Below are 14,290 nucleotides of genomic sequence, written 5' to 3' on the forward strand. Positions count from 1 at the left end.
ATTATTATTTCATCTTATAAGCTTTCTGCTCACTCTGTGACATCTAAGTAGTGTTTCCCTTAATAACTTTGGTAGTACCTCAAAGTATTTATCACTCATGTATTGGAAAGATGGTGAATTCCCTTTTGTCATGGGATAACATGGGTTGCTTAAGAATAATTCTTAAAATGACAGATCATAACAAATTATCTTCTTTTTGTTGTTACTGTACACAATATTGTGTTATATTCCACTTATGTAGAAAAGCCACACTACATAGAAAAAACTACTTAAGTGGCTATTTAAGTAGTTTTACACTAGAGGAAATCCAGACCCTTCAGTTTTGGGCATGTGGGTTTATCATGCCATCAATTATCACTATTTTAAGGGCTCTTCCTGAAAACATTACATTGCAGTGGTACAGTGTGCTCTGTAATTCAGCAACAATTTTACTCTCAGCCAACAGGATTTTGTTATCTTATTCAGCTTGGTGTCCACAGTACCTACCGTAATCCCTGAAAGAAGTCATTATCAGTACACCTTCAAGTGAAGTCCACATAGAAGTTCAAATTTGAATTAATAAATTGATTATTTTGATCTTAGAATGTGAGAAGTCCTTCAAGATGATGATTTTATTGTCTGCATGGTACATTGTATTACTAAGAAATGCAAATAAAGTACAATATCTATGAATAAACTCAACCAAGGAAGTGAAATACCCCTACAATGAAAATTACAAGACTTGTGGAAAAACAGAGAGCTACACCATATTATTTTTTACAAATTAACCTAATATATGCAATGGAGAAGAGAGAGCCTCTTCAACAAATGATGCTGGGAAAACTGTTCATTTACCTACAGAAGACTGAAACTAGACCCCATCTCTCACCCTGTACAAAACTCAACTCCAAATGGGTCAAAATGTTAATTTGTATTTGGAAGCAATGCAGGTTAGCAGAGGGAAAAACCTGGTAGGTGAAATACACATAGGTAATTATTTCTGAATGGATTCCAATTCCCCAGGAAATAAGGAGAAGACTTATTTGACTTCATCAAGTTAAAAAGTTTCTGTACATCAAAAGAAGCAATTCTTAGACTCAAGATACAAGACAGAATGTAGAAGTATTTCAACAATTATTCAACAGATAAAGGCCTAAAATCCAGAACATACAAATATGTCAGAACAGTAAACAGCAAAAGAACAAATAATTCATTTAAGCAATGGGCAAATGAATTGAACAGACAGTTCTGAAAAGAAGCTAATTATTAAATAAATACATGAAGAAGTGTTCAACTTTAGCCATAAATGGATGCAAATCAAAACTACACTAAGATTCAATCTCATCCCAACAGATTGGCAAGAATACAAACAAATGCTGGTGAGGATGCAAGGAAAAAGGAACCCTCATACCTGTTGATGAGGATATAAACAACTACAAACACTGTGAAAATTAGTACAGGGGTTCCTTGAAGAAACTAAAAATAGACTTATCTTATGACTCCACTATATTTAGGCATATATCCAAAGACTGTAAAGCAAAACATAAGAGAGATATTTACTTGTATATCCATGTTTATCATTAACAATAGCTAAAGTGGAATCAGCTGAGGTGGTCAACAACCAATAAAATAAAAAAAATTATATATAAGATGTAATATTATTCAGCCAAAAAGAAAGATTAAATTACATCATCTGAAGGAATAAGCCAAGTGAATGATTCAGATATTCCAAGCTCAAAAGTCCAAATATATGCTCTTACTCATTTGTTGAACCTGGGCCTGTGATGATAATGATGGTAAGCATGTGAACTACAAGTGAATGGGGGATGACCTGGAGGGGGAATCAACAGTAATGATGAGGGAAAAGAAAGGATATTGGGCAAAGTAAATGAAATATATATATATATGTATATATATATATATAACTTATTACTTTGTCTCATGCACTCGCTATATGAAGACATTATAATGAAAACCACAAAACACTGTTTGAAAAAGGAGGTAAAAGGAATAAAACAGATGAGACTACTTAAAAGTACACTGTACACATGTATGGGATTTTTAAAATGAAACCCTCTCATATTATTAATGTATGCTTATTCAAAAATATTATGAAACTATTAGTAAAAGCAAATGAGTCATATCATGACAACTCAAAAACACCTATTGAGGCCAGCTAGCACAGAGACTGGTGGCAAGAGAATTAAAAAGAAAGCCAAAACAAAGGGCATGAAAATCAAAGTGATCTAGAAGCAGGAGACAAAACTGCAAAATTGCTAGGATACTAAGATTAAACATTGGACCAAAGAAAGAAAGCACATGCACTCATCTTCTCAGCACTTCTCATTTTCCCATTAAGTAGCATATACAAGAGTTTCTCCCACTTCTTCCAAATGAGTAATGCACAAAGAATGCAAAAATTCCTGTTAAAGAAAGTCGTTGGATAAAAACAGTGGCCATAAAAGTTACAAGAAACAGGCATGCCCTGCATGTCACAAAACCCTTTAATTAGTATGACCACCTTGAACCAATGTGTCCATGTTTTGGTGATAGCATCAAGAGTGAAACAGCAAAATGAATGACTTTTACCAGGTACTGAACATAAAGAACATACTTACCTGGAGTAAAGCAGAAGGTAAATTCTTCTAGCCTTCTCCTGTAGAGAGGTATCTACCACACTCACACAGGAAGCACTTGGAGTGCATTTACCTATCTCTTGCTTGTTCCACACCACTTATTAAAGTTTTTGCCCTCAAACCATCCCAAACAAAAACCAAAAAATAAAGAACAAATAACTGAATGTCAGAGGATAAAGCCAGATTAAATTGAGTGGATTCAAAATAAACTGTACAGAAACTTTAATGGAGCACCAAAAATTAAGAGAAACAACTCATAACACTAATGATTCAATGCTATCGACATCCATCATTAATTTTATAACAACCTAGATATAAGAAACCATAATGAAAAAACCCTGAAATTTTGTGGCATGTACCATATATTGACTTACTGTTTGTTGAATGAGTAAGAACTACATCTCAGTATATAGGCACATTTCACATATTGCTGAGCTTAATGTTCACTTCCCTTTCTAGCATGGTAAATAAACACAGCAGTGAATTAATTAACCCAGCAAGCAAACAGCCACAGCAATCTCTCAGCTCTGGGCTAAGATGCATTGACTCCCAGATGGCTTGAGGTAACTCTTGTTAACTTCCTTACCTCAGAAGCTCTCCTGTTGAACTTGCTGGGATCTCTTTCTCACCTGGATGGATTTTCCCAGTGGAAAGTCTCCAGACTGAAGTTGAAATTTTTTTCCAGATGATTAACGCTCAGGCTGTATGATGAGACAAGTCTGCAGGAAAGAGCCAAATGTCACTCCCTTAGCCAGATGAGGACTCAAAAAGATATACATATGTGGTACAGACCGAGGTAGCATGTGGTGAGGCATAAGAGCAGGAAAGGTGTTTGCACTGCTGAAGAACATGGCAGGTGCTCAGGAGATTTCTGTCTATTATTTCAGTACGATAGGTAGTTTCAAATGTTGTTTGGAAATACTGGTGAAGTAGCTCAAGTTGGTAGATGGGTAAGAATGTTAGCACCATATGGAAAACAATATTGTGTCAAACAAACTAGATTCTTGGGTTCATATTTTTGTGGTAACAGAGTCTCTTAAAATTTTAAAGGATAGGATCTGATACTGGCAGCCATTTCTTTTGTCTCAATGAATAATACTCCATTCCTCAAATTTCTTCCTCTCTTTATTTTGCTAATATGATACCTGCCTATATATATATATGTCCATTTACTACTTTCTATTACAATTGTTTTTATCAGGAGGTATAATTTATCAGGCATAAAACATTATGTGCATTTTACTTTATGGAGCCATACTATCTAATCTAGCATATAAAAGCATCTTCTTTAACTTCTACATACTTCATAATGTTTATTATGTTTACCAATAGTTGCATAATATATCTCTTGTCCTTCCTTGAGTTATTTTTCCTTCTTTATTAATTTTAGGAATTTCTTAAATAGTGTTAAATATTCTTACTGAGTAAAACTTGGACTGATAGTTTTGCAATTCTCTTTTATGAGACTACTGGAAGAATAATTGAGTTTAGTAATTTGCATTTACTTATTTAAAAACTGATCACTAGTATTTTTGTTAGTCCCAACCTACTTGGAATTTTATGTTTATGCATCTAATATTTTTTCTTAAATGATGTGAAAAAAAGAATAGATGCATGGATGAATGGATAAGAGAAATAAGGATGCACTGATGGGAAGGAGAAAGAAAGTTAATGGCATAAATGACAGGAGAAGCTCATGGATAAAGGATGGAGGTGGAAAAAATTAGAGTCAGGAAGCAAACAAAAATAAAATGGGATATAGAGTATTTTATCTGTTTTGTTAGTTTCAAAACTTTAAGATATTTTCAATCACTATTATGTATGAAACCAGAATGATGAAAAATGCTTTTAAAAAGGGATATAAGAAAATGATAAGAGTAATTGAGGAGATGAATTTGATCAAAGTATATTATATAGATGAATAGAAATACCACACTAAAACCCATTTGTACAATTAATATGTGCTAATAACTTTCAAAAAATCCAATATGAAAGCCAGAATCTCAAAATTAAAAACATGACAATTAGGCTTTCCTCTGTCTTCCCCAAACCTACTGAAGTACAAGTCCTCTGGTGATGCTTCCTTCCACTCAGCAGAACCCTCACCCCAGCACCATGTCCATTGACCTGATGGTGTAAATTCTTCATCCCTAGAATTAGGGACACAAGCTTCATTTCTATCATAGAATTAAACACAAAGTATTATGAAGGATCTGTTTTTATCTTCAACACTACATTTATATCAAAATGAAAACATGGCTCTTGAAAAATTTTACTTTCCCAGTGCCCAGTACTTTTCTTGACACAGAGCAAGGGCTCAGAAAGGTTACATTTGGTTTAAGAAGTATTTTTATGTGTGCTGGGTAGCATTCATATAATGCTTTCATGAGTGGTTTTATTCTTGGCTCTCCACTATCTCTCCACAGGTGAGCAGGAGAGGCATGATATACTAACATGAATACAAAGCAGTGCTGTAGAGTTGCATTGGATGTATTCATAGACATATGGGAGAAGTAAGCTGTATTTTGTACTGTTTTTTGTGGGTGGTAAAAAGATCTGCACAGAGATATGAGCATTATTATTTTATCACAGGGAAAAGAGTGGAATAAACTCTTGTTTGAATAGAAGTGACAAAAAATTTACATAAAAAATACATATGATAGTGAAACTTAAAATATTCAGTCAGACTGAAACACATAGAATGTGGGAATGAGTGGTGGAATACGGTATAGAAAAGGGACACAAAACCAATATTGCATATTTATAGACTTCATAATTATCACTTTGGTAATGTTCATATTTAAATTAATAAATGTTATATGCCAGAATCTCGTCTAAGTGAGGATTTGTTTAGAAATTTATTGAGGCCCCCAATATGGTAAAGAATGCAGTTAGTCTACATAAATATTCTTTATAAACATGGGAATTGTGGTAAATTCAAAGTAATGTTCCTCGTACATAGGATGAACACTGCACACATTGATGTCATTCCTTATTGCTTAGAGTTTGAGAAACAAAATTCTCCACACATACTGTAAAATAAAGACGTGATTAATATACTTATTATCCACAGTCTGACGTGAAAATGTTATGAATGCAATTTTTGGGATGGAATTAAATATCTTTTTAGTACAAAAATTTTTCTGGCAGTTCAGGGCTTTGAACTCATGGCCTCACACCTGTTAGGCAGGTGCTCTACCATCTGAGCTACTCCAATAGCCTTCCTTTTAGACAGTACTGTAAAATCCCATAGTTTATATGACTATGGATTTCTTATGTATATTTCTATGACACATGTCTGAAATTCTGCATATCAAGTAAAAAATTTACAGCTCATTGGACGGAGAAGGAAGGAAGGAAAGAAGGAAAAAAGGAAGGAAGAAAATAAAGGAACAAGAGAGAGAAAGAGTGAGAAAGAAAGAGAAGGAAAGAAAACTAAGCCAATTGTGGTGGTGGGTGCACACGTATATATTCTGAACCCTGGAGGAAGCAGGAGGATTATGAATTCAAGGACTGTATGGACTAGATATCCAGTTTGAGGTCAGACTGGGTGACATATATCACATATTAAAAAAAACAGAAATGAAATGAAATATGACAGGAAAACAAAATAAAATGAAGAAGTTACAAAAACCTAAATTGTATTCTAAAAATAAATTTGATGTAACTTTAATAAGATTGATCACTAAGAAAGAGTAAAATTGAAAAGATTCATTCGTACACCTCTACATAAAAACAAACATCATGAAAATATAAACAAGATCATATTGATACATTTAAGGATATAGATAAAATTCTCAAATTCTCAGGTAATTAAAGATAATCACTGTACTAGAAGCGAATGAAAATATATGAAGGTCTGAGAGTATATCACAGGGATAAAGCACATGCATAGGATACACAAGGTTCCAAGTTCAACCCCCACCAGACAATACAAGATTTCCATACCCTGATACATAATAAGGCAGTATAATCCACAGTTCAATCACTTTCCACATTTTTGTAATATTTTTAGTTTTAAAACAATTTTATTAACATATATTAGTTGCACAGGTAAGATTCAATGTGACATTTACATACATGCTTACAATGTATCATAATTAGATTCACCCCTTCATTCTCCTTCATATCCCTCCCATTAGAACAATTGAAGCATATTTCATTGTTCCATTTTCACACATGCATATGAAGTTCATTGACCATATTCCCCCTCATCACCCACTCATTTAACCTCCCAGTCCTCCTGATACCTACCCCTTGACAAGTACAGTCTGTCATTCATTTTAGAATATACTGGGGGATTCGTCATGGTATTTCACTCATGCACATAATGTACTTTAATCAGATAAACCCTCTATTACTTCCTCTTTCTATTATGCTGCTCCTTTATTATTCAGCTGCTTTTAGTGCAATTTGATATACCATCTTCCTACATAGGTAGTATGTATTTTCATATTTCAGTGTAGGAACATCAAGAAACCTCTTTGAACACTGACGTAAAAATTATTAGTGAAATACAGGACTGTAAAATAGGTACAATGTGGGGAGGGGGTACTAGGAAGTGTGGAAGGGTGAAAGCAGGACATTAAGGTGAGGGAGTAAGTTTGAGGGACTTCATATAATTATACAAAATAGAACGACAAAATCTCTTGCAATTGCTTTAAGTGGGGTTGGGAGGCTATCAAGGAGGAGAGAAGGAAAAAATAAATTTTAAATAGTTAATGTAAAAAATTTAAAAAATAAAAAAATTTTCTCTTTCTTTAGAAATAGATATTATATATATGTGTATATAAGATCATATATGTATTTATTTGTGTATTTATTTAGGTATACCTTCCATGGATCAGTGGAAATATATAACCTTTGTCCTTTGAAGTCTGGCTTTCTACATTTAACAATAAGACCTACTTACATTCATTTTCTTGAAAACAACATAATTTAATTTTTCTTTATGGCTGAATAATACTCCATTGTGTAAAGACAGTTCATATTGTTAATCCATTCATCAGATATAGGGAATTTGGGCAATTTCCATTTTTTGACTATTGTAAATAGTGTTGCAGTAAGTATGGATGTGCAAATGTCACTACTGTGTCCTGGCTTGCATTCCTTCAAGAATATGCAGGAGTTGCATATCACTGGATATGCAACAGTAGGTATATTTTGTGTTTTTTGAGGAACCGCCATACTGCTTTCCAATGTGATTGCACTAATTTGCATTCCTACCAACAGAATGTAAGGGTTCCTTTTATGCTGCATCCTCAAGAGCATTTATTATTGTGTTGCTGATCCATTCTAACTGGGGTGAGGTGAAATCTCTGTGTTGATTTGATTTCATTTCCTTTATGACCAAGGATGTTGGGCATTTCTTCACATAATTATTTGCCATCTGTACATCTTCTGAGAATTGTCTGTTCAGTTAATTTGCCATTTATTTATTGGGTTGGTGATTCTTTGTGGGGTTGTTTTTTGAGTTCCCTGCATATTCTGGTTATAAATCCATTGTCAGATGCATGGTTGGTGAAGATGTTCTCCCATTCTATAAGCTGTCTCTTCCATCTAATCACTATTTCCATTGCTGTGCAGAAGCTTTTTTATTTGATGCAGTCCCATTTGTCAATACATTCTCTTATTTTCTGAGGCATTGCACTTGGTATAGGAAGTTACTACCTATGACTATATGTTCCAGTGTTTTCCCTATTCTTTTCTATAGTACTTTCACAGTTTCAGAAATTATATTGAGATCTCTGATTCTCTTAGAATCTATACTAGTACAAGATGACAGAAAGCAATCTAGCTTCAATCTTCTATAGGTGGGCTCATTTCTGGGTCTTCTATTCTACTCCATTGGTTTTCAAGTCAAATTTTCTGCCACTATCATGCTGTATTTATTACTATGGCTTTCTAATATAGTTTGAAGTTAAGTACTGTGATACCTCATGTTGCTCTTTTTGCTCAGAATTGCCTTGACTATTCAAGGTCTTTTCAGCTTCCCTATGAATTTTAGGATGGATTTTTCTATCTCTGTGAAGAATACTGAAATTTTCATGGGGATTTCATTGAACATATAGATTATTTTGAATCTGGTATAGCCATTTTCATATTGATTCTGCTGATATAAGAGCATGGGATGGCCTTCCATCTTATAAGGTCTTCTATCATAGTTTTATACTTTTCATTGTCTAGGTCTTTCACTTCCTTCATTAAATTTATATTTACTTATTTTAAATGTTTTGATGCTATTGTGGATGTTATTGTTTTGAATTTCATTTTCTATTCATTGTTCTTGCTTTGAAATGCTAATGATTTTTTTATTGATTTTGCCCTGCTACTTTGCTGAACATATTTATGAGATACAAGAGTTTTTGGTAGGGCTTTTTAGGTGTAACAGCACATAATCTTCAAATAGGGCTAATGTGACTTCTTCCATACCTAGGTGAATTTCTCTTATTTCCTTGATTCTGTTTATGTGTTGTAGTTCATTTATTGATTTGTGAATGTTTTATCATTCTTGCATCCCTGGAATGAAACCTACTTGATCATGCTGTATGACTTTTTAATGTGCTGGACTCAGTTTCCAAGTATCTCATTGAGGAATTTTGTGTCTGCGTTTAAAACTGACATTGGCCTGTAACTTTATTTTTTGATGTGTCTATACCTAGTTTTGGTATTAGGGCAATACTGGCTTTGTAGAATGAGTTACCTTTTATGGTGTAGAAAATAGTTTGAGGAGCATTAGTGTTCATTTTCCTTTCAAGGTCGGTAGAATTCTTTAGTGAATCCATCTGGGATTGGGCTTTTCTTTCTTGGGAGTTTCTTTATTACTGTTTCAATCTCATTACTCATTATAGATCTTTTTTTTGCTCTTGGCTCAATTTCCTTGTCTCACATGTGTGAGGAAATTTATCTGTTTTTCTTGATTTTCTTCTTTTCTGGAGGACAGTATTCAAAACATCCTTGCATAATTTTCTTTAAAAACTTTTTATTAGAGTATGTTAGTTATCAAGGGGACTTCATTATTACATTTGCATATATACTTACAATGCGCCTTAGTTAGGTTTATCACACCATTATTCTCCCTCATCCACACCCCTCCTACTTAATATGATTATGAGGGTTCCAATTCTCTATCTTCACAAATGTATATAAAATACATTGACCATATTCACCCTCCTTTACTTCCCCATTCACTCCCTTCCACAAGAACCCTACACTTAACAGTACCTGTCTTACATTCCTATCCTTACTTATTTAAGTGTGTATTCATTATTCAAAGGCTTTTTTGCCATGGTTTGTCTCCAGTGTATATTTTATAATATAATCAGTCTCACTGCCACTATTACACTTCCTTACCCTTTTCCCTCTGCCCCATATTATTAAACAATGTTCATTATATTTTGTTATATCTTCTTCCTACAGGACTGCAATTTATTTCAATATTATTCAATTTCTATCATTCTCCTTTCTTCTCTCTCCCCATCTTCATCTCCTCAAATATTTCAACCACGAAACATGTTATAATGAAGATGCAGATTTCTGAGAGCCTCACTAAGGTCCCACAAACCTGAAAGATTTCATAGGTTGGTGGCTGCAAGGGTGATTGGTCTGAATTATTTTCAAGGGATTGAAACTATATAGACAGAACATATCTACTACGACCAACCTCTAAATAAGCCTTTTAAAACACAAATCTGCCCCAGGTGTGTAAGTACCGCCTGGAACTCAGTCCATTCTGTGACACTACCACCACCTGAGTTTTCTTCTTTTTTTCTCTTGCTTCCAGAATTGAACCAAAGTAGCTTGCAGTCCAAGACGACCACCAAAAGTGCTAAAAATTGACACGTGAGTCTTTAAGGAGCCTCTGTAAACTACAGAGAAAGGGAATGATTACCAACCAGCACCCTGGGTAGGAATCTGATACCAGAAAGAGGACCCTGAAAATCTTTTAGGTGTGCTAACCACTTTTAGTCCCGAGGGCTACGCACACACCTGCTCAGCTTATGGAATCTGACTGCTCCCCAACCCCAGGAGAAGGCTTTTGGCCTAATAAACTCCAGCTGATCTCTCACTGCTGAACTGCCTGGGGTGTGGCAAGGAAATCTCAGTGATGTACCATAAAGTAGAAAGGCACAGAGTAGGCATGGGCTGACAAGCCAACCACCTAGAGTAGCCGCCAGCACTCAGCAGAGATCCAGAGAGGCATAAAGGCTGTGAGAGGGAGTGGAGTAAGAAACTAACCTCCCAAAGCAGCACAGGAGGTTGATTCCTGAGCTTATCTCTGGGACAGAGGACACCATTCAAAACTAAACTGCCCCATCTTGCTGGGAGAGGAGCTGACCAAACAGAGCTGCAGGTGAAGAACAACAGCACTGCCGCCTGTTGAGAACAACTCTGACCACCCTGCATTAGCTGGCAGTCTTACCTCACCTCACAACTCCAAATAACCTTATGGACAGAAAGTCCAAATACCACTCACAAGGAAATCATCTGGTGAGACCACAACAGAGCTTCCACTTGAACACCAATACCAGGATTGCACACCTAAGGAATAACTCCAGAACTTATATGAATAGAATGAACTTTCTATGGCTCCTGAACCTGGTGCTTTTTAACTTGTGTTTCTTTTATCTTTCATTCTTTCCTTCTTTCTCTTACTTTATTCCTGTAATATTAAATCCATTATCACTATTCTCTTATCCCTATGTTCATATCGCCACTCTCCCTCCTTCTCCTGCATTACAGTCCATTTATCTCGTCCAAATTACTCTTTCTGCCCCTTCACATCCACTCTTTCCTCATCTTCCCCTCCGCCTCCCATTCTCCCCCAACCTGTCAGCGCACCACCCCTCCCTCCTAGACAGTCACCACCTGCTGACTAGACTACTGTAACAAATATGCATATCCCCAGCCCCCTGAAACCACTGACACAAACACCCTCCATTACAGCAGCAGAACTGCACCCAAACACACATAAGGGCCACAAAACACAGCAGCTCCCATACCTCTTAACCCACCCACCCACTCCTTTTCCTGCCCTGCATGTTTTTTGTACCACCTTTACCAATTCCCCTAAATCTATATCTAGCCTAATAATCATTACCCCCCAACTCCAAAAATTTTTAGATATTGTCACCAAGGGGTTTTCTATAGAATACACTAGCAACTGGTCAGGCATTGAAACTGTGAGCTTGTTATTGCTAAATTACACCTCCAGACAAGGGTCAAATACAGCACATCAACATAGCTAATGACTAAGTCAGCCACAAATCAAAAATTAAATCAGGTAAAGAAATCAGGGAATCAAATCCACCAACTAGCCTACCAGCTATATAGTGACAAAGCGACAAGTGGAGCTATGAGAAGAAGAAGGGATGGAAAACACTCTCCTCAAAAAAATAATTCAGGATTTAAAGGGAAATGAAGAAAATGGATACCTAGTTCCTGACCTCAACAAAACAATGATCAATGTAACTAAGGAACTCAATTATGCTCACAATAAAAAAAAAAAAAACCTCAAACAAGAAAACTGGGAAAATAGATCTGAAGAATTCATCAAGAAGATATTAGACATGATTAGAATGTAGAAGATGAACTCAAGAAGTTTCAAAACAGCAAAAATAAATAACATGAAATGGCACAGAAACAAAAGAACTCAGAGAAGACCTCAACCAAAAGGAAAGTGAAACAAAGGACACTATAAAAAAGAGCTGCATGAATTAAAGAGGACAACACAAAATATAAAAGAAGAGTTGAACAAACATATGGAAAACCTCAGAAAAAAGAATCAAGCAGAAATTCTGGAAATAAAAAACACTAGAGTCAAACAAAGTGGAAGGCTATTCCAGCAGACTAGAACAAGTGGAAGACAGAATCTCAGCGCTCAAGGATAAAATAGAAATTAAAGAAAAAAAACAGTAGAAGCCTCAGTAAAAAAACTCAAGAGCTGTGAAAGGCTTATGCATTTACCTCAGTGATTCTATCAAAAGACCAAACCTGAGAATCATGGGCACTGGAGAAGGAAAAGAGTTGCAAGTCAAAGGGATATGTAACGTATTCAATAAAATAATAACAGAAAATTTCCCAAATGAGAAAATTTTGCTCATTCAGGTACAGGAAGCCTCCAGGATACTACACAGACTTGCCCAAAATAAAACCTCCCCAAAATATATTATTAAAACAACAAGCTTAGCGAACAGAGAAAGAATATTGAAGGCTGCAAGAGAGAAAAAAACCAATAACATGTAAAGGCAAACCCATCAAAATAACATCAGATTTCTCAATGGAAACCTTAAAAGCAAGAATGGCTTAGAGTGAGGTATTTCAGGCACTGAATGAAAATAGCTTCAACCCTAGGACACTCTACCCAGCAAAACTATCACTCAAAGTTGAAGGAGCAATAAAAATCTTAAATGATAAACAGAAACTAAAACAGTACATGACACCCAAGCCACCACTACAGAAGATTCTACAAGAAATTCTGCTCACAGAAGATGAAAGCAAAAAAAAACCATGAGAGGACAGGAAGTATCACCTACAGATGAAGAAAAGAAAAGCAATCAGAGAGTAGCACTGATTCAACTGCACCCAACCAAATCCTTAAAGAACAAACACAGCTAAGTGGAAGGAATCACAACCTACCTACTAACATTCACACTAAATGTTAACAGACTCAACTCCCCCAACAAAAGTACCATTTGGCAAATGGGGTTAAAAAGGAAAATCTGACAATCTATTGTTTGCAAGAGACCCATCTTATTGACAGAAATAAACACTGGCTTAGGGTGAAAGGCTGGAAGAAGATTTACCAAGCCAAGGGCCCACCAAAACAGCAGGGATAGCAATACTTATATCAGACAAAGTAGATTTCAAACTTACTTAAGTCAAACGAGACAAGGTCACTTCATACTAAAAAAAAAAACAAAACAGGCAATACATCAAAAGGAAATAACAATCACCAACCTATATGCACTTAATGTCAGTGCACCCAATTTCATCAGACATGCACTTAAGAACTTAAGAGCACATATAGATTTCAACACAGTGGTAGTGGGAAAGTTTAATAACCCTCTATCACCAACAGATAAGTCAACCAGATGAAAAATCAACAAATAACCCCTAGAACTAAAAGACACAATAGACCAATGGACTTAATTGAGATCTGCAGAATATTTACTCTGCCACAGCACAATACACATTATTCTCAGCAGCCCATGGTACTTTCTACAAAATAGAACATATCTTCAGGTACAAAACAAGCATCAGTAAATATAAGAAAATTGAAACAATACACTGCATACTCTGATCTCAATCCAATAAAACTAGAGCTCAGCAAAAGCAGCAGCAGAAAATACACAAACAAATGAAGGCTGAACAACACACTGCTCAATGATCAGTGGGTCAAAGCTGAAATAAAGGAGGAAATCTAAAGGCTTCTGGAATTTAAAGAAAATGAACACACAACCTGTCAGAAACTATGGGACACAGCAGAGGCAGTCCTCAGAGGAAAGTTTATAGCTACAGAGTAAAAGCACAAAAAGATCTCAAATAAACTACCTAATGCTGTATCTCAAACTCCTAGAAAAACCAGGACAAGCTAAACCCAAGAAAGCAGAAGGAGAAAAATAATAAACAAAAGGGCCCAAATCAACAAGATAGAAACCCTCCCAAAAAAAGTG

The sequence above is a fragment of the Castor canadensis genome, chromosome 14, assembly GCF_047511655.1.
Source record: "Castor canadensis chromosome 14, mCasCan1.hap1v2, whole genome shotgun sequence".
NCBI classification, from domain to species: domain Eukaryota; kingdom Metazoa; phylum Chordata; class Mammalia; order Rodentia; family Castoridae; genus Castor; species Castor canadensis.